This window comes from Schistocerca piceifrons, chromosome 8 (assembly GCF_021461385.2).
Source record: "Schistocerca piceifrons isolate TAMUIC-IGC-003096 chromosome 8, iqSchPice1.1, whole genome shotgun sequence".
Lineage (NCBI taxonomy): Eukaryota > Metazoa > Arthropoda > Insecta > Orthoptera > Acrididae > Schistocerca > Schistocerca piceifrons.
The window spans coordinates 267414744-267435747 of NC_060145.1; the positions used below are offsets into that span (position 1 = coordinate 267414744).

The following is a 21004-nucleotide window of genomic DNA, read 5'->3' on the forward strand; positions in this document are numbered from 1 at the left end:
GAAAGAGCCAGAGGTGAGGGGGGGGGGGTGAAGACAGGGGATGGGGAAGGATGCGGAAAGGGAAGGTATGCAGCCCGGAAAGGAAGGAAGGCCACATTAGCTCGGGGCCCCGTGCTCGCTACGCACGTATCCACAAAAGAGTTGTGGATCCCCTGGGGGGAGTTTCCCTTGTTGATTTACTACAGCTGATTCCTTCCAAACTTCCCTGAAGTAAACCTAAGCAACACCGTCTAGAACATCGGTGATCTTCATTTGAATATCAGGATTTCCTTGAACACGACTAGGGTCGAGTCGCGAAGTGGTAGTAGCACTTAAAAGTTCTACTAAAGTCATGTTCAACTCTCGCCTTTCGTACTAGCTGACGGGCAAGCTCTTCGTCGAGATAAGGACACCTACGCCTTCATTTTTTACCAACAGTTTCGACGCAAGGCTGTTGTCGACTTGGAAGACGGGTGTGTCCACAGCACACTCGTCATGAAGATGGAGAAGAGCCACACTTGGTTACCGAAAATGTTGAAATAAACATCTTAGTTTATCGTCACTGCAGCCTGAATGAATGAGTCCAAGTCACTGTACGAAAAACATTCACCATCCTAATACATTAGATATCTACCTCCGCCCTGAACTATACACTCTCCACACATTGCGGATTGAAAGCCTCATAAGGTGGTGGGTGCACTTGATGTGTTGCATCATTTGAAAAAGAGGCAAAAAATAGACACATCGGGCTACTACACACGCCTACCGACAGCTATTGACCATATTGTCCAGTGTTTTTATTTTTATTTATTTATTTATTTATTTTTGCCCTTTGAAAACGTGCAGCCTTATATTACGCTGTGGGAAATGGCCTTTTGGGAGTATCCGACTTAAATTGTACTATGTATACTGTTTCCTTTATAATGTCCGCCCAGAAACTTGCTGAACTGAATCTGAAGTCACATACGGAACAATACCTGTCTCTCTGAAACTGGCTGCCGCCCATAATGCGTGACATTCGCTTACTGTCCTTACAGGTTGCGCATAGTTTTCGACCACTGTTCTTACGCCATGTCACATGGCTACGAATGGTACAATTTTCCTTTTAGACACGTTGGAAAGTCGGTGCTGACATACCAAAAAAAAAAAAATCGTCCACAGCTCGTGGTCTAGTGGCTAGCGTTGCTACCTCTGGTTCAAGGGGTTCCCGGTTCGATTCCAAGCCGGGTTGGGGATTTTCTCTGCCCGGAGACTGGGTGTTTGTGTTGTCCTCATCATTCCATCATTCATCAAAGGTGGCGAGATTGGACTGTGTTCAGATTGGGAAAGTGCAAGGGGGCTGATGACCGCGCAGTTGAGTGCCCAACAAAACAATCATCATCATCATCATCATCATCATCATCATCAACAACAACAACAACAACAACACCAAAAAATCGGGCAACTTCGTTCATAGCGTGGTAATGGGAACGTCCAAATCGATATTATCTTTCTGTCATTGTCATGCTACCACGTAGACCCATTTACTGTGATGATTCCAAACAACCAACTGACACACAGCATTTCACTACTACGACTTGCGTCAGCGGTCAAATGTGCCAACACACAGCGCTCCAAATCAACTAGAATACTTTTTTTAATATTCTGTCCACTAAGCTTACAAATATTTTTTTCAGTACGGTTAAATCAGTTCATCTGGCATTATTTGTGCACAAAGCGGTTCAAAACGTTTAGCAGCATCTTTGGTTCCTAAGATACACTTGGTACCTAAGATACACACCTTGTGACAATTTGCGACTTCAATCCATTGGAGGAAGAGAATTCGTAACGTTCACATTGATCAGTGTATGTAGTGATATTGTTAAGACTACTAACGAGATTACACTAATTACTGAATAAATGAGGTTACTGACAAATAAACGCTATCACTTCTGCTGAAGTCTTCAACTGAACTATACGATGAGAGACGAACGGTTATTCGCAGTTGAGTTAAAGTTAACCCGTCCGCATCAATCTCTTCACGCAATTTCACTAAAGGTACGAGACAGCAGGATTCTCCACTAGTGTGAGTCTCGCGGACACTCCTGTTCGTCCTAATTACAAAGCCTGATAATCGAGGCCCTCTAATTAGCAGTACGTTCTAATCGTGTCGGCCGTCTGCTCGGCTAATGGACAGGGAACAATACACCTCGCGTGACACTTACCCCGTGTTCGACAAATCAATAAGCGGGCGTCACTGCGCGATAGAGAGCGTAGGTCACGTGAAGCCAGAAGCCACCCCCAGTATCTGATCACTTTATTGGAGGTATGATGAAATCAGCAATCAGTTTGTTCATATAGCTGTCTCATTTCTGTGTTCGGCAAGATCTTTATATACGTAGTCTTTGCGCAGACCGACCAAGGCCGAAGGAGAGCAATGACTGTGGTCCCAGTGTTCTGAACCAACCTCTTAATGGGGTTTTGTAAACGTTCGCGGTATTAAGTAATCTCTATCAACAGGAGGACACTAATCAGCAACTACCCACGCTAATAAAAGAGATCCAATGACTGGACTGACAATGCAGAAACTGTTAGAATTCTTTACACATACAGGGCGACAGTTATTGAGCTATATGAAATAAAATCGTGAAAACCTCTGAACGGTTTGCGTTAGGACGTTCGAACTGCACGGTTGGTTGCGGGGCATGATAGGAATTAGTATGCACATGCATGGTTTCGTTTCGCGACAAAGCCCACTTTCATTTGGATGGGTTCGTCAATAAGCAAAACTGGCGCGTTTGGGGGACTGAGAATCCGCATTTCGCGATCGAGAAGTCTCTTTACCCTCAACGGGCGACTCTGTGGTTTGCGATGTCCAATCACGGAATAATCGGTGCGATATTCCTTGATGGCACGGTGACTACCGAACGGTAAATGAATGTTTTGGAAGATTATTTCATCCCTATTATCCAAAGTGACCCAGATTTCGACAAGATGTGGTTCATGCAAGACGGAGCTCGACCCCATCGATGCAGGAGTGTGTTTCATGTCCTGGAGGAGTACTTTTTGGCTCTGGCCTCGATTGGCCGACATGTTCCCCAGATCTGAACACATACGACTCCTTTGTACGGGACTATAATAAAGATAAGGTGTACAGCAGTAACTCCAAAAACACTGATGAGCTGAAAACAGCCCTGCAGGAGGTCATCGACAGCATCGATTTTCCGACATTTCAACGGGTCATGAAGAATTTCGCTGTTCCACTGCGCCACATCATCGCCAGTGACGGCACATCGAACATGTCATAACCTAAATCTGAAAATGTGTTGTGGCGTTTAAATGCTGAATAAAGTGTGTGCCCGTCATAGTTTGTAACTAATTTACGTTTTCTTTTCATGTACTTCAATAATTGTCCCTGTCAATAATTGTCCCTGAGCGAGAGACGTCTACAGACGTTAAAGTATCCTCTGGCGTGCCACAGGGGAGTGTTATGGGACCATTGCTTTTCACAATATATATAAATGACCTAGTAGATAGTGTCGGAAGTTCCATGCGGCTTTTCGCGGATGATGCTGTAGTATACACAGAAGTTGCAGCATTAGAAAATTGTAGCGAAATGCAGGAAGATCTGCAGCGGATAGGCACTTGGTGCAGGGAGTGGCAACTGAACCTTAACATAGACAAATGTAATGTATTGCGAATACATAGAAAGAAGGATCCTTTATTGTATGATTATATGATAGCGGAACAAACACTGGTAGCAGTTACTTCTGTAAAATATCTGGGAGTATGCGTGCGGAACGATTTGAAGTGGAATGATCATATAAAATTAATTGTTGGTAAGGCGGGTACCAGGTTGAGATTCATTGGGAGAGTCCTTAGAAAATGTAGTCCATCAACAAAGGAGGTGGCTTACAAAACACTCGTTCGACCTATACTTGAGTATTGCTCATCAGTGTGGGATCCGTACCAGATCGGGTTGACGGAGGAGATAGAGAAGATCCAAAGAAGAGCGGCGCGTTTCGTCACAGGGTTATTTGGTAACCGTGATAGCGTTACGGAGATGTTTAACAAACTCAAATGGGAGACTCTGCAAGAGAGGCGCTCTGCATCGCGGTGTAGCTTGCTCGCCAGGTTTCGAGAGGGTGCGTTTCTGGATGAGGTATCGAATATATTGCTTCCCCCTACTTATACCTCCCGAGGAGATCACGAATTTTTAGAGAGATTAGAGCGCGCACAGAGGCTTTCAGACAGTCGTTCTTCCCACGAACCATACGCGACTGGAACAGGAAAGGGAGGTAATTGACAGTGGCACGTAAAGTGCCCTCCGCCACACACCGTTGGGTGGCTTGCGGAGTATAAATGTAGATGTAGATGTAGCGAGGGCGTACAGAGAAATAGTGCCACCGAATTTTTTATGCGAAAACCTTTAACGCTTTTTAAATAAAACAAACGTTATTAACATTTTGAATCTTTTATTCTTCCTGTCTCTCAACATAACCACCCTGGCGACGAACCTCTCTCCCAACGAGAGGGCAGTTCGTTGATATCGTCACTCTACTATGTTTGACTTTGACGGAGCTACAACCTAATTCTGCTTGCACTGCTTCATCACTGTCAAAGTGAAGTTCTAAATAGCGTTCATTAATTTTTGGAAAACAGAAAAAGCTAATGGGGAAAAGTCGGGACTGTATGGAGGATGAGCGATGGCAATGAACCCAAGGCTCGTTATGTGGTCTGGCATTGTTCTGGTGAAGGATAGGGTGCGCACGATGTGTCGACGAACTCTTCGAAATCGAAACAGTATTCCAGAAACCATAGTTACGTTACACACCACCATGTTACAGGCTAAAATTGGGAGACCTTTGGCGGCAGAGGGCTGCAAATACGTAGACATGAATAAAGATGTTGATGACGTTGGTTTTATTTAAAAAGCTTTAAGAGGCCTCACATAAAACAAAGTCGGCATCGCTTCCGGCATTCCCTCGCACTCTGAAGCAGCAAGTACAGATAGAAAGGTTGCAAGCCATTTGTCTTCTTTGTCATAGGAACATTCACTGCTGTCCTGTTATTTATTTTGTCGTCCAGTTGTTGTGGCTTATGGAACTTCCGTCTTTGGCTACACGCTCAGCGCGAAAATCTAACACAGGGAGGCGCGCCCGATACAGATTCCAATCCGCGCGTTAGATTAACGTCTGCTGTTCTGGTGGAAAGCCTATACTCACAGTAGTTTTCCATATCCATGTAGACTGTTGAAGTGCTGCGTAATAAAAAACCACGAAGCACCAACCACGCAAAACAAATTCACATGAGGGTTGGGGCCGACCGTGGTGGCCGTGCGGTTCTATGCGCTGCAGTCCGGAACCGAGCGACTGCTACGGTCGCAGGTTCAAATCCTGCCTCGGGCATGGATGTGTGTGGTTTCCTTAGGTTAGTTAGGTTTAAGTAGTTCTAAGTTCTAGGGGACTGACGACCTCAGATGTTAAGTCCCATAGTGCTCAGAGCCATTTGAACCATTTGAGGGTTGGGTTGTTTGGGGGAAAGAGACCAAACAGCGAGGTCATCGGTCTCATCGGATCAGGGAAGGACGGGGAAGGAAGTCGGCCGTGTCCTTTCAAAGGAACCATCCTGGCAATTGCCTTGAGCGATTTAGGGAAATCACGGAAAATCTAAATCAAGATGTCCGGACGCGGGATTGAACCGTCGTCCTCCCGAATGCGAGTCCAGTGTGCTAACAAAATTAACATGACTCGCACACGGCGTTGACTACATTTCTTCCCATCTTCGTAAATGACGATGTCACAATAGGAACGGCTCCCAGCAACACAAATAACATATGGATTGATTGATTCAGTTATTTCTTGGTAAAACAATTTCATGTAACAAACCGCTTTCTGATTCACATTTGTTTTCTTTTCAGTCTTGAAAAAGAAGTAAAATATCTGTCAAATTTACGACGCAGATCTCTGAAACAGAAATCACATTATAAACACAGTCATCCTAAAAAATGTAATAATGAATCACTAAGCCCCTCTCCCTCAGCAGCTTTCACATTTAATGAAGGTTACACTGAGAATCTAAATATTACTGTCGGGTTAACCATATCTGTCACTGTGCTTGCACTCTATCTACCAGCTGCTTTTACGATTAAGCCGAAGCAGTTAGTTTTGTCATTCTAGAAACTTCTCCATAAACACTTAACATATAAGCTACTTCTCACTGTCCAACAGAGGAAGGAAATCTTCACTTCTTGCTACAGTTCTCCTCCTTTTTCCTTCCTTTGTTCGGTCAAACATCCGATCCCGTTTCTTTTTTCTCTTCTTTACATGTATTCCACAGTTCCGCAATGCCATTTGATCTCACTCGCATTGCAGTCACAACAGTCATCTACCTCTCCGAGTAATAGCCTTTAACTCTCCTCTTCACAAGCACACGCAGGGAGCAGTTAAAATCTTTACAGTTAGTTTACAAACATGCACTGATAAATTGTGACGAATGTTTGGTTTCAAGTGCGGGAGGCCCCAATTTTAGTAGGATAACTGTAACCGCACAAGTATCGTGTACAGAAGCCACTACCGGCTACGCAACAGCTACAGGCAGCAGTCCATTACAGTGCAGGGCTGCTTTCATGCTACGGAGTGCGGAGCCTGCCGTGACTTAGCTTCATTAACGAGACTGGATGGTGACTCCGCTCACGTATACGTTACGCAATGCGGGAACAGCAGGTCTGGCAGCCGACAGACGCTCTCCTGGGGGATGCTGTAACGGAAGTTGGCTACCAGCGAGCCACATTCGCCGCAGTGCTCAGCAGAAGCGCTCAGAGTTGACCGCGCTGAACGCCACGCTGAGTAATACTAAAGCATCCGAGCTAGGCCGCACGGTAGTGTAGGCACCGGACTTACATGCGGGAAGAGTGGGGTTCAAATCACTGTCTCACAGTTCACATTTATATTTCCGTGGTTTCCTCAGTATCAGACGAGTGCCACTTCCTATTAAAAGGACGCTGACAATTTCCTGCCCTATCTGAGTTCTAATGACCACGCCATCGACGCGACGTTAAACCTTAATCGCTAGACTACTTAAGACTAAGTCGGTACTACTACAAACTTTCATCAAATATCGCACTTATCTTGTGGATGGAACGCCAATATCACAGAATAGAGTTACAGTACAACTAACCATATACATTTTATTCGACGATTGAGATCTTTGAAGTTGAGTCCTCAAGATCTATTAGTGAGTTTTGATGTGGGATCCCTTTTTACGCGAGTTCCTCTGGAAGAGTCCCTTAGTTTGAACAGTGAAAAACTGGATGAAGAGCTGGTGAAGCTTTGTCGTCATGTGCTGACATCCACGTATTTTTTATTTAACGGTAACATTTTTGAACAGAATGACGGAGTGGCTATGTGTAGTCCTTTATCACCCATAGTCACCAGTTTATTTATAGAGGACTTCGAGGATATGCCACTGATGACTTCAGCTTTGCACCAACGTGCTTCTGGAGATATGTGGATGATACCTTTTTCGTCTGGCCACATGGACGTGATGCTCTTAATAGATTTTTGGAACACTTCAACTGTCTTCATCCCCGCATCAAATTTACTACGGAGGTTGAAAGTGATGGGACGCTTCCATTTTTAGACGTTATGGTTTATAAAGAACCAGATGGTGCTTTGGGATACAGTTTTCACCGAAAGCCGATGCACACAGATCGGTGTCTGCATTCCAAGATTTGTCATCCACCTCATCAGTGCAGTGGTGTCCTCAGGACTTTGGTATGGAGAGCACATGCCATTTCCGACGCGGACAGCTTAACCCAAGAACTTGTGCATTTGATGGCTGTTTTTACGGAAAATGAATACTCCGAGAAGCAGATTCGTCGGGCTTTGGAGTTTGGACCACCTAAGGAGGTGCATGAAGAGGAACATATATCGGTGGCCTCTCTTCCTTATACCGGAGGCATATCGTTTAAGGAAGTTTAAGAAATTTTAACATTAAGAGTGTGTTCCATCCGCCTTCTAACATTAGGGCACTACTAGTCTCTGTGAAAGATGATTTGGGGCTTAGGAAACCCGGTGTGTGCAAAATTCAGTGTCAATGTGGGAAGGCTTAAATTGGCCGTTCGATTCACACAGTTCATGACAGGTGTTGTGTGGAACATCGCCGTCATACGAGCCTACAACAGACGGAAAAATCGGCAATAGCAGAACACTGCTTAAATGAGTGCCCGTATGAAATTTAATGAAACTGTGGTAGTTGCCAACATTTCCGGTTTTTGGAACAGTGTATATAAAGAGGCCATTGAAATTAGGTTGGCGGATAATATAATCAACAGACAATGGGTTTCCTCTTAGCAAGACGTGGAATCCTGTATTGTCTCGCATCAAAATTGAACGTTCTTCGGTGCGGCCCTGAGTGCGGTGTATCGTTGCTAGTAGTGTTCCACTAAGGGCGGCGCCACCTCCCAGTCATGGAGGGCAGCAACCGTGATGGGCGGCGCATGCGCCGTGTACTGAACGATGGCCAATATAGGACGTCTATTTGCAGCCTGGCGTCAGTTCTCAGCGGGACTCATCAGCAGAAGCAGCATTTTCCTGAAGATGGCGACCAGTTGGATTACCGAAATATCGAGTCAAGTTGATTTTAGGATCCGACAGCAAACCCGAAAAGACTTTCTAGGCCATATACACACTCTACATGAAGTAATTAATAGTCGAGCTGATGAATATGAAATGGCAATATGCATAGCTTTTATAGATTTTCAAAATGCTTTTGATCATGTCCGACACACTGCTGTTATACTGCCACTGGCCGAACAAGGCACATAAACGCATTACGTAACATCTGTGATACCTCGATGATTTCTATCACCATAGGAAAACACACAAAGAAATTTTTCGTTGGAAGATGAAAAAGCAGGGTGACTCCCTATATCCCCCAAACTATTTATACCAATCCTTGAGATGGCTGCATCCACAATTATATGAAAAAAAATGAGAATTAGAATAAACGGGAAAAGACTCACTGATTCGATATTTGGAGACGACCTTTTTCTTCCGCGAGCAAATACTCTATCAACAGAGTTATCCAAGCACGATCACGATCCGCCCACTCAGCTTCATTTCCGTCAGCACCACTTCTCCTACGTTCCAGACTTCACGGAAGTTCTCCTGCTTAGCTCGCGGGACTAGCATTCCTGAGAGAAGGTGCACTGCGCAGAAACAGCTTAGCAACAGCCATAGGGATTGTTTCCAGGAAGAATTCGGAAAGGTGTGAGAAAAGTTAGTGACGGTAGTAGAACCTTAACCTTTAGGGCGGTTCGTGAGTCACCTTCGATAGAGTCGGAACAGCATTGGCCGGTGAAAGACAAAGCTCCTAACTCCGGGCCCCTTCCATAATACTTTCTACAAACAATTCCGTAGGCTGTTGTTAAGCCGTTTCTCCGAATACACTGTCTTCCATGAATGCTAGTCCCGCGATAAGCAAGAGGACTTCTGTTATGTTTGAAATGCAGGAAATGTACTGTGAGAATGCGTCGTGACTCGTGCTTGGGTAGGTCGGTTGGTAGAGCACTTGTCCGCGAAAGGCGTAGGTCCCAAGTAGGAAAAACAATTTCAGTCTGCCAGAAAGTTTTAAATCAGCGCATATTCCGCTGTATAGTGAAAATTTCTTCTGAAACAATCCCCTAGCCATTCCTCCACAATAGCCTTTCTTCTAGGAATGGTAGTCCTGCAATATACGCAGAATTTTTGTATAGTCTGGAGGGTTGGATAGGAAATGTGGGCGAAATTGAAGGTGTGAGGGCGAGTCGTGAGTCCTGCTTGGATAGTTCAGTCGGTAAAAGGCTAAGGTCCAGTTGCACTGACCCAGTCCATTAACGTTTAACCGGAAAGTAATTATTACTGTGGATATCCGCAGACATTCCCACGGATATCAGCATCAGGGCAGGCTTCTATCCGGTAAGTAATAGCTACTGCGAGTATCCGTATCCGCGCGGACCTCTGTGATACGTCAGTAGGCTGTCTTGATATAGTCGCGACTGCAGCTTTCAGCCCGCAAATACTCTGGCGGCGCAGGTGACGCACGGGAGCTGTGAGCAGGAGTTAATATTCAGCGCAAAGGCTGACCGTTTTAACTTCGTCACGCAGCATGTAGCAGCGTTGGGAATCGACGTCGCGACCGCCTCGGTGGCCTATTGATAGCCAGCCTGTGCGTCACGGGTCCCAATCCTGCCTTTAACGAGTGTCGACCCAGGAATAGACTCAACCAGCTTGCAAAGCTTGGGCACGACCAGTGCAAAATTGGCTCCGAACATTATGCGACTTAACTTCTGCGGTCATCAGTCGCCTAGAACTTAGAACTACTTAAACCTAACAAACCTAAGGACATCACACACATCCATGCCCGAGGCAGGATTCGAACTTGCGACCGTAGAGGTCGCTCGGCTCCAGACTGTAGCGCCTAGAACCGCACGGCCATTCCGGCCGGCCCGACCAGTGCAACCAACGAAACGAAGGGTCTACAAATTCATACTTGCTTCGTAATGTCAGATGCGTCGAAGTTCTTGGATTGATCAGTTGGTCGCTTCTAGTTCATTCAAATTCATGGGCGAGGTGGAGCCTTCAAAGTTAAGATAATTTGCTATGGAATAATCAAGTACTATTGTCATGCATTATTATGCAGGTGTGGTGGAATTTAATAAGTGGAGTAATTAGAGTTTGGGAAGCGGAGGTCAGAAATAGCACAAAAAACTAGATTTGAAGCGCTTAATTTTTATCGTTAATTTTATGTGTGATGCAAGGGCAGAGAAGAGATACTGAACAGCTGTGATGAAACGTACGTATCGAGGCACTTTTCCGTATCTTTTGCGGGTCGTTACACCATTTGATGAGGATGTTTCTGGGTGTCATAAAGATACAGTTTTCCGTTTTGCCTAACGCGAGGATGCCCGAGAGAGCCGGCTTCACGAGTTAAAAGATGGGACTGACAAGTTAATATATTCGAGCAGTCCTTCCAAACTTCTCAAAATGAACTAAGTTAGGTTGGCTGTAAAAAGCAACGTCTCACTGGATAGATTAGACTACGTCTATATCAACATACCGGGTGATCAAAAAGTCAGTATTAATTTGAAAACTTAATAAACCACGGAATAATGTAGATAGAGACGTAAAAACTGACACACATGCTTGGAATGACATGGGGTTTTATTAGAACCGCCCCATATTGCCAGACGCGTGAAAGATCTCTTGCGCGCGTCGTTTGGTGGTGATCGTGTGCTCAGCCGCCACTTTCGTCATGCTTGGCCTCCCAGTTGCCCAGACCTCAGTCCGTGCGATTATTGGCTTTGGGGTTAACTGAAGTCGCAAGCGTATTGTGATCGACCGACGTCTCTAGGGATGCTGAAAGACAACATCCGACGCCAATGCCTCACCGTAACTCCGGACATGCTTTATAGTGCTGTTCACAACATTATTCCTTGACTACAGCTATTGTTGAGGAATGATGGTGGACATATTGAGCATTTCCCGTAAAGAACATCATCTTTGCTTTGTTTTACTTTGTTATGCTAATTATTGCTATTCTGATCATATGAGGCGCCATCTGTCGGACATTTTTTGAACTTTTGTATTTTTTTTATTCTAATAAAACCCCATGTCATTTCAAGCAAGCGTGTCAATTTTTACCTCTCTATCTACATTATTCCGTGATTTATTCAGTTTTCAAATTTATACTGCCTTTTTGATCACCCGGTACATAGTCCACAACCCACTACAGATGAACGATAGAGGGTGCGTTGTACTATTGCTTATTTCTGCCTTTCCTCTTCTACTGGCAAATGGAACGAGGGTAAAACATCTGACTATATACATCCGTAAGGGCCCTGATATGTCTCGTCTTCGCGAAATATGTGTTGGTGGCAATGGATCGTTCTGCAGTATACGATATTTATGATATTGCAATGCCTGTGTTCTTCAGAAGTACGATGATAAGTTCACTCGGAGATGCACGCACAAATTACACAGGCACTGCAACACCGTATTTATCCGCCGACATCGGGCAAGATAATTTCAATTAATTAATGAAAAAATGTCTCCCCTGTACGGAATATACATAATGAATGTACGAGTGCAGGTTGTAGACACATGTTTGACGACATATGAATGTTTGGGTCTGGTCCCGAGTCGTTCTCAGATAGCCTAATAGTAAGGTAACACCACGCGACAAGTAGGAAGTCGGAGTTCGAGTCCAGGTCCGGTGCAAATTTTCATTGTCGTCAATACAATATACAGCTGATGGCTGTCCATATTCGCAAATGCGAATATATTTAATGCGTTCTGCAGTGTGAGGTAAAACGTGTTGCTCTGAACTTTCTCAATAGACTTTCGCGAAACTAACATCGTCTTAATCGAAATATCCACGGGTGTACTGCCGGTCTACAGTGTCCAACGGGCACAATATTTCGGCGATCATACATGTCGCCATCATCAGGTGAACTGACGGATTGAGTTCCTGTGAACGTGCCGGCACGGAGATCCATACGCTATGGCTGCTCAGGGGGAACTGGGTTAGTTGGAAGAACTGGGTTCCCCCTGAGCAGCCATAGCGTACGGATCTCCGTGCCGGCACGTTCACAGGAACTCAATCCGTCAGTTCACCTGATGATGGCGACATGTATGATCGCCGAAATATTGTGCCCGTTGGACACTGTAGACCGGCAGTACACCCGTGGATATTTTGATTATCAAATACACCGGGAGAAACTCAAGAATCACAACATCGTCTTCTTTCCTGAGATTTCCAGTGGAGTTCACACAACCTACCGGTAACAAATTTAGCAATACGCCTCTGAACTACTTAGTTGTCTTCCTTTATTCCATCTGATGGGGATGCCAATCACTCGAGTAGTACTCAACAATGGACTGCGCAAGTGTTCCGTACGATTCCTCCTTTATAGATGAGCTACATTTTCTTAGAGTTCTTCCAACTAACCGAGTTGACCATTCATCTTCCCTATTGCCCGTCGTATGTGCTCGTTCCATTTCGTATCGCTTAGATATTTCCACCCAGATATTTAATCGACGTCACACTGTCAAGCTAAACACCACTAATGCTGTATTCGAATATTAAAGCTTTGTTTTCGCTAATAATCCAAATTAATTCACATTTTTCCACATTTAGGGCGAATAGTCATTCATCACACTAAAAAGAATTTCTCTCCAAATTATCCTGTATCATCCTGCAATTGCTTAAAGACATCAGTGCCCCGTTCATTACAGCGTCATCATCAAAGAGTTACAGACCACTGCTCATCCTGCCCGTCAAACGTTTTTGTAGCGGGTTGGTGCACATGTTCATAGCGTCTTTCCAAAAGTTTAATAAACACGATAGATACACACAAAAGATAGTTTATAGCCATCAATAACACAGGGCAGGTCAGAAGTCCTTGGACACCTTCATAAGTTGGAAGATTAAAGGGAAAATTGAAATGTGATGATGGAAACATAGGTTTGACGTGGGGCCGCAACTTTTGGAGTGGATGCCATTCACGGCCGCCATCTTGAAATCCGCCATTTTTGATTCTTTTTTTTTAATGGGAAGGGGGGGTGTATGACACGTCAAATAACGCTTCCTTGAGCTCTGGAATTTAGTGGTGTAAATTGTTGCTGACTATCTTGTACAGTTTAGAAGTTATTAATGTTCAAAGTTACCTTGATACCGATTCATGTCTCTCTTTGTTCCAGGTGATCTAAAATGGGTCTGACACGTGAACAGAAGATCGAAATCATTCTTATATCAGGGGAACGCAGCTACCGAACAATAGCAGCTGACTACAACAGACAGCACCCAGACAGAGAACCGGTATAAGCACAGCACGGTGGGCCGGCCCCGGTGGCCGAGCGGTTCTAGGCGCTTCAGTCCGGAACCGCGCTGCTGCTACGGTCGCAGGTTCGAATCCTGCCTCGGGCACGGATGTGTGTGATGTCCATAGGTTAGTTAGTAGTTCTAAGTTCTATGGGACTGATGACCTCAGAAGTTAAGTCCCATAGTGCTCAGAGCCATCTGAACCATTTTGAACCAGCACGGTGGCTCACGTGATCACCAAATTCCGAGAGACGGGCTCTGTTCACGATAGGGCACGTAGTGGGCGACCAAGGACTGCCACCAATGAGGAAACCGCAACTGCGGTTGTTGCGTCGTTTGTGAAAAGTCCTAAACGAAGTACCCGTCGTAGGGCCCTAGCATGTGGAACAAGACAAACCTCCGTTGTCCGGATATTGCACACCAATTAGTGGCATCCTTACTAGCCGCAGATGCAACATCGACTTAACGAGGATGACTCTGATCGCTGGTTGGAGTTCTGCCTGTGGGCTACTGAACAACACGAACTGGATCCTTCGCTTGCCAAGGGCATACTGTTCAGCGACGAGGCGCATTTCACTTTGAGCGGGGAGGTTAATCGACATAATTGTCGATACTTGAGTGGCGTAAATCCGAACTGGGTTGCCCCAATTCGAGAACATAGTACAGCGAAGGTGATGGTGTGGTGTGGGAGATGGGACACCCGCATCAATGGGCCATTTTTCATTTACAACACCTTAACTGCACCACAGTACCTGATGCTGCTGCTGGACCTTGTGTTCCCTTCCACACTGAACGGTGTTCCCTTCCACATTGAACGTTGACGGCATTTTCTCATCGTATTTTCAGCACGATGGAGCCCCTCCACACTGTGGCACTCGTGTCCGTGAATTGTTGGAGGAATAACTGCCAGGGAAGTGGATTGGTCGCCGTGATCCCATGGAGTGGCCGTTCAGATCCCCTGACTTAACGCCCCTTTTCTTTATCTATGGGGACATCTTAAGCAGACAGTGTATGCTGAGAGCATCCGTGATTTGAGTCACCTGGAGGAACGCATACAACACGCCTGTGACCAAATTGCAGGAGACACTCTCCTCCATGTACAGTGAGAGTAGTTGCATCGACTACAGTTGTGTATTGCACGGGATGGACAACATGTACAACTTGTAGCAGTCGGTATGAGCGTAATTTCCCAACTTTGAACATTAATAACCTCTAAACTGTACAAGATAGACAAAAACAAATTACACCACTAAATTCCAGAGCTCAAGCGAGTGCCATTTGATGTGTCATACACCCCCCCCCCCCCCTTCCCATTTAAAAAAAAAAATGACTTGAATCCAAAATGGCGGATTTCAAGATGGCGGCTGTGAATGACATTCACTCCAAAAGTTGCGGCCCCACATCAAACCTATGTTCCCATCATCACATTTCAATTTTCCCTTTAATCTTCCAACTTATGAAGGTGTCCAAGGATTTTTGATTCGCCCTGTATATTCTCCTTATCACTTACAACAGTCTGCCAACGCTGCCGTAACTTTTCGATTCCGTAACTGTAAAAATCACAGTGTTCTGAAGCGAAGAACTCGGTGAGCCATGATCGAGGCGCAGTTTCATCTGTAAAGGAAGTACCGTTAAGGTTGTTCGATAGAAAGCGAAAAAGATGAAAATCTGAGGTCGCATGAGCAGGTGATAAGGTGGGTGTTGTTCAGCTGTTTCCCATCATTTCAGATAAATTACATTTAGCAGCCACTGACCTGTATAGACCCGTGCGGTTCCAACTCAACGCCTACAGTGTTTTTCGTCAGTCTAGCAGAATGCAGGCGGGCGTTATCGTGGAGTAGCGTCACTTCACGCAGTCTTCCTGGTCGTTGTTCTTGGACTGCATCTGCATGACGTCTTTGTTTTGGACAATTAAAATAATGTCAGCAGTGACGTTACACCTGGGGGAAGTAATTCGTAGTATATCACACCGTCGCTGTTCCATCAGATGCATAACATTATCTTTTGTCGATGCGTGCAGGTCTTCGTACGCAACCATCCCTTTCTTTTCGTTATGGTAGCATGAAGAGACAATTTCTAGCCACTAGTAATGAAACAGCATAGGAATGATCGGCGTTGTTCATGAGCCAATTGGTGACGGGCAAGCAGAGATGCACATATGGTTACCTACTGAGTTTTGTTAATTTTAACTTAGAGCATAAGGTACCCTTAGACCCGATTTTTAAACCTTCCCCGTTGCAAGCAAATGTCGTACGATGGAGGAATGATAAAAGTTCATCACATTTACCAGTTCTCAAGTACAGTGACGTCCATCATTGTGGATTTATGCGCTTAAACGATCTTCACCAAACCCCGAAGGTCTTCCTTAACATGGAGAGACACTAATGTTAACAAGATCCTCCTTACACAGAGAAAACTATTTTCTTGCCGTGCTCTGTCCAACGGCGTTATCCCCATACACATCGCAAATGTTTCAGGCTGCTGCCGCTGCTGTCACCCCTCTACTGAACTCAAACAGAAGAATACGTCGGAAATACTCCGATTTCTCCACTTGGCATTTCATTTTCTAGCGTCCACAGCTCCACTCACTATCTCCAAATTAAAATGTGTTAATTCAAATAGCAACAGGGCACTACAAATAAAAAATGGCAATCGACAAATAAACTCATAGCAAACGGAATACCAACATGCAAAACAAAACCTTTATGAACTTGTGCACCATCGTAATATATCGAGATCAAGAGGGTCCTACCAACGTACCCTTGGCCATGCCTAAGGTTCAAATGGTTCAAATGGCTCTGAGCACTATGGGACTCAACTTCTGAGGTCATTAGTCCCCTAGAACTTAGAACTAGTTACACCTAACTAACCTAAGGACAGCACACACATCCAGGCAGGATTCGAACCTGCGACCGTAGCGGTCTCGCGGTTCCAGACTGCAGCGCCTTGAACCGCAAGGCCACTTCGGCCCATGCCTAAGGACACCTTTGCTTACTGCCAAAGGTTTTAAATAGCATCCAACATTAGCGGTCGCTCTCATTTTACTGATTAATCTTGTTGAGACAACAAGTGTCTTCCGCCGTAAGTACAGTCAGCCTCCAGGCCACATGGACCTACAGCTTAGGCGCCATGTTGCCACAGATTACCTGAGTGCCTAAGGCCTCAGAAGTTCATGGAAGGCTACCGGTTCAGTCAAGAAAAACCGCTTAGAATCTTGTTGCTTCTCTGGTAGCGACAATTAGTCACATCAGAATCACGACGGTAACTAGCAATTACTACAGTTTCCAGAGTACAGGCGCCTCTAACCTGCCTCTAAGGTAATCTCAAAAAGTTCTACAGACCGTGTTTTATAACTGTGCAGAATCCTCAGTTTAATGCCTGATTTCTACATTCATGTATGTTTCATGTATTCTTTTTTTCTTTTTTTTCCCTTGTCGGCAAGCATTAACAGGCAGATCCTTAACTAATGTTTCTCTATAGTAACAGCACTTTTGCCGCTCATTTCGGTGCTTTCATATTAATTGCATGCGTAAGTCTCTCGTAAAAGTCTCTATGAAGCAAAATGTATGTTGAATTTGTAGATGACTCTTATTTTAAATAGCGTTGTGGTTCGTTCCCTGACTGTACTCACGCTTTGACACCGTCGCTGAGATTAAGCGTAACGCAAGGTGAATCAAGCTTGAAGCAGTCGGAGAACCTGGTGTTCCAAGCAACTGTTTGGACTATGTACTTCGATAGTTGGGGTGCTCGTTTTGAGCTAAGCCGGTAGGCGCAGGCTGCGGTTCAAAAGGTGTTCATCAGTGCCGTCGAGGCAGAATTTTGGTAACTTGACGATTTTATGACTTACAAAAATGTCTTTTGATCGCAGAGCATGGTTTTGAGCTTTTGGGGAATACAGCTACTCGAAAAGTTACCTTCGAAAATCAGCATTGTGAATTTTGAGAGGGGTCAGGCACCACTTGACAATGGACTACTTCCCAGCGCGTCCAAACAGCAATGTCTCTCGGGGCATCTAGCCTGTTTGTGAAAGATTAAATAAAATGTCCAGGTCACCTACATAACGACTGAAAAGATCGTTAACATCTGTAAATATGTTTTTCGCTGAGTTTCATATCATATTCCGAATTAGATATACTATAAAAGTCTGTTCTGGGCGAATGTTACGAGGTTCCCCCCACCCATGCATTTCAACTGAGCTACTGCACCATCTCTAATGATGTCGACTAGACATAAAACTTGAACCTCCCCCATCCCTCCCTCCCACACCCTAAAAAAAACACGGAGCTTAGAAACATTACAGAAACAGCCCAACAGATACACCTGACAAACAGCGGACGGAGAAATAGCGTACTACACACAAACTTGTTTCCCGTTAAGTAAGGGCACTTAGGAACTAGCATCTTAAAAGCAAAACTTTTTTGTATGCCTACAACATTTAAGTGCCGCAACAATATAACAGTCGAAATTTAACGATGTGAGTCCCAGAGTTTTCTCTACACTTGTATTAGAGTGACATTTTTATGGTACCCGAAATACAAGAAAAGCTACCTGAACGCAGGTGTTCGTGGAATGAAAAACGTCACTGCTGTTTACGCAGCAGCTGTAAACGAAGGCAATGTAGGCAACAACGAAGAGCTCACTAAGTGGTTCAAAAGCGTCTAAGTGCACACGTATGTCTGGAAGAATGGAGAGTAAAATTTAGACTAAAGCTACTCATCGGGAAGAAGCTCTCGCAAAACACTGATAGGCGACGATCCAGTAAAAGCCAAAGGATATACACTACTGACCATTAAAATTGCTACACCAAGAAGAAATCCAGATGATAAGCGGATATTCATTGCACAAATATATTATACTAGAACTGACATGTGATTACATTTTCACGAAATTTGGGTGCATAGATCCTGAGAAATCAGTACCCAGAACAACTACCTCTGGCCGTAATAACGGCATTGATACGCCTGGGCATTGAGTCAAACAGAGCTTGGATGGCGCGTACAGGTACAGCTGCCCATGCAGCTTCAACACGATACCACCATTCATCAAGAGTAGTGACTGGCGTATTGTGACGAGCCAGTTGCTCGGCTACTATTGGCCAGACGTTTTCAATTGGTGAGAGATCTGGAGAATGTGCTGGCCAGGGCAGCAGTCGAACATTTTCTGTATCCTGAATGGCCCGTACAGGACCTGCAACACGCGGTCGTGCATTATCCTGCTGACATGTAGGGTTCCGCAGGGATCGAATGAAGGGTAGAGCCACGGGTCGTAACACATCTGAAATGTACCGTTCACTGTTCTAAGTGCCGTCAATGCGAACAAGAGGTGACCGAGACGTGTAACCAATGGCACTCCATACCATCACGCCGGGTGATACGCCGGCATGGCGATGACAAATACACGCTTCCAATGTGCGTTCACCGCGATGTCGCCAAACACGGATGCGACCATCATGATGCTATAAACAGAACTGGATTCATCTGAAAAAATGACGTTTTGCCATTCGTGCACCAGGTTCGTCGTTGAGTACACCATCGCAGGCGCTCCTGTCTGTGATGCAGCGTCAGGGGTAACCGTAGCCATGGTCTCCGAGCTGATTGTCCATGCTGCTGCAAACGTCGTCGAACTGTTCGTGCAGATGGTTGTTGTCTTTCAAACGTCCCCATCTGTTGACTCAGGGATCGAGACGTGGCTGCACGATCCGTTACAGCCATGTGGATAAGATGCCTGTCATTTCGACTGCTCGTGATATAAGGCCGTTGGGATCCAGCACGGCGTTCCGTATTACCGATTCCATATTCTGCTAACAGTCATTGGATCTCGACCAACGCGAGCAGCAATGTCGCGGTACGATAAGCCGCAATCGCGATAGGCTACAATTCGACCTTTATCAAAGTCGGAAACGTGATGGTACACATTTCTCCTCCTTACACGAGGCATCACAACAACGTTTCATCAGGCAACGCCGGTCAACTGCTGTTTGTGTATGAGAAATTGGTTGGAAACTTTCCTCATGTCAGTACGTTGTAGGTGTCGCCACCGGCGCCAACCTTGTGTGAATGCTCTGAAAAGCTAATCATTTGCATACCACAGTATCTTCTTCCCGTAAGTTAAACTTCGCGAAATTTCGCGTCTGTAGCACGTCATCTTTGTGATGTAGCAATTTTTATGGCCAGTACTCTACTTCCTCGAATATACGTTTCATATAATGGGTAAAGGTTGCATTAATTCTAGAATATACGTCACGCCAACAATCTTTCTCACCACAAATACTCTAGCTACGTAATTACATGGTTTTCGTACCACACAAAAAATAATCATATTTGTTTCAGAAACGTCCACGGCTTCCGTAGATACTCAGACCGAGCGTTACATACGAGGGCAATCCCAAAAGTAAGGTCTCCTATTTTTTTTTAAGTACATAGACCTGTTTATTTCTACAATGGTTTACATTAGTTTACAGCTTGAACATTTAGCTATTTTTCGTCATAATCACCATTTCTGTCGATGCATTTTTGTAGACGCTTTGGCAGTTTTTTATGCCCATGTCATACCAGCTCGCCGCCATGCTGTTCAGAAAGTTTTGAACCTATTCTTTCAACTCGTCGTCGGAGCTGAATCGCTTCCGGCCAAATGTTCTTTTAACTTAGGAAACGTGAGAGTCACTGGGCGCAAAGTCAGGACTATAGGGTGGGCAGGTGATTATGTTCCACTGAAACTGTTGCAGGAGAGCAACAGTCTGCCGAGCGATGTGTGGGCGAGCGTTGTCATGGAAAATGTGTACGCCCTCGATCAACATTCCTCTTCTCCGGTTCTGAATTGTCCGTTTGAGTTTTTTCAGAGTCTCACAGTACGTGTCAGCGTTAATTGTGGTCCCAGTGGGCATAAAGTCGACCAATAATACCCCTTTCCGATCCCAAAAAACGGTTGTCATGACTTTACCGGCAGACTGTGTTTGAATTCCCGCGGCTTTGGCGAAGGAGGATGCCGCCACTGGGCGTGATTGTTACTTGGTCTCAGGTTTCGTCACCCGTGACAAGTGAGTCCAGAAAGTTGTCCTGTTCGGCTGTGAAGGAATGCGCGGGAAGCATCAGCGCGTTGCCGCATGTGGTCCTCAGTCAGCATGCAGGGCACTCATCTTGCGCACACCTTCCGGTAGTTCAGTGTTTCCGTTAAAATTCTGTGG

At 45.1% G+C, this 21004-nt stretch overlaps 1 long non-coding RNA gene across 1 annotated transcript in view; it reads right to left on the reverse strand.

Annotated features, from left to right (window-relative positions):
- LOC124711713 overlaps positions 1-21004 on the reverse strand; it is a 496662-nt gene that overhangs the window by 297786 nt on the left and 177872 nt on the right. The window lies entirely within an intron of this gene.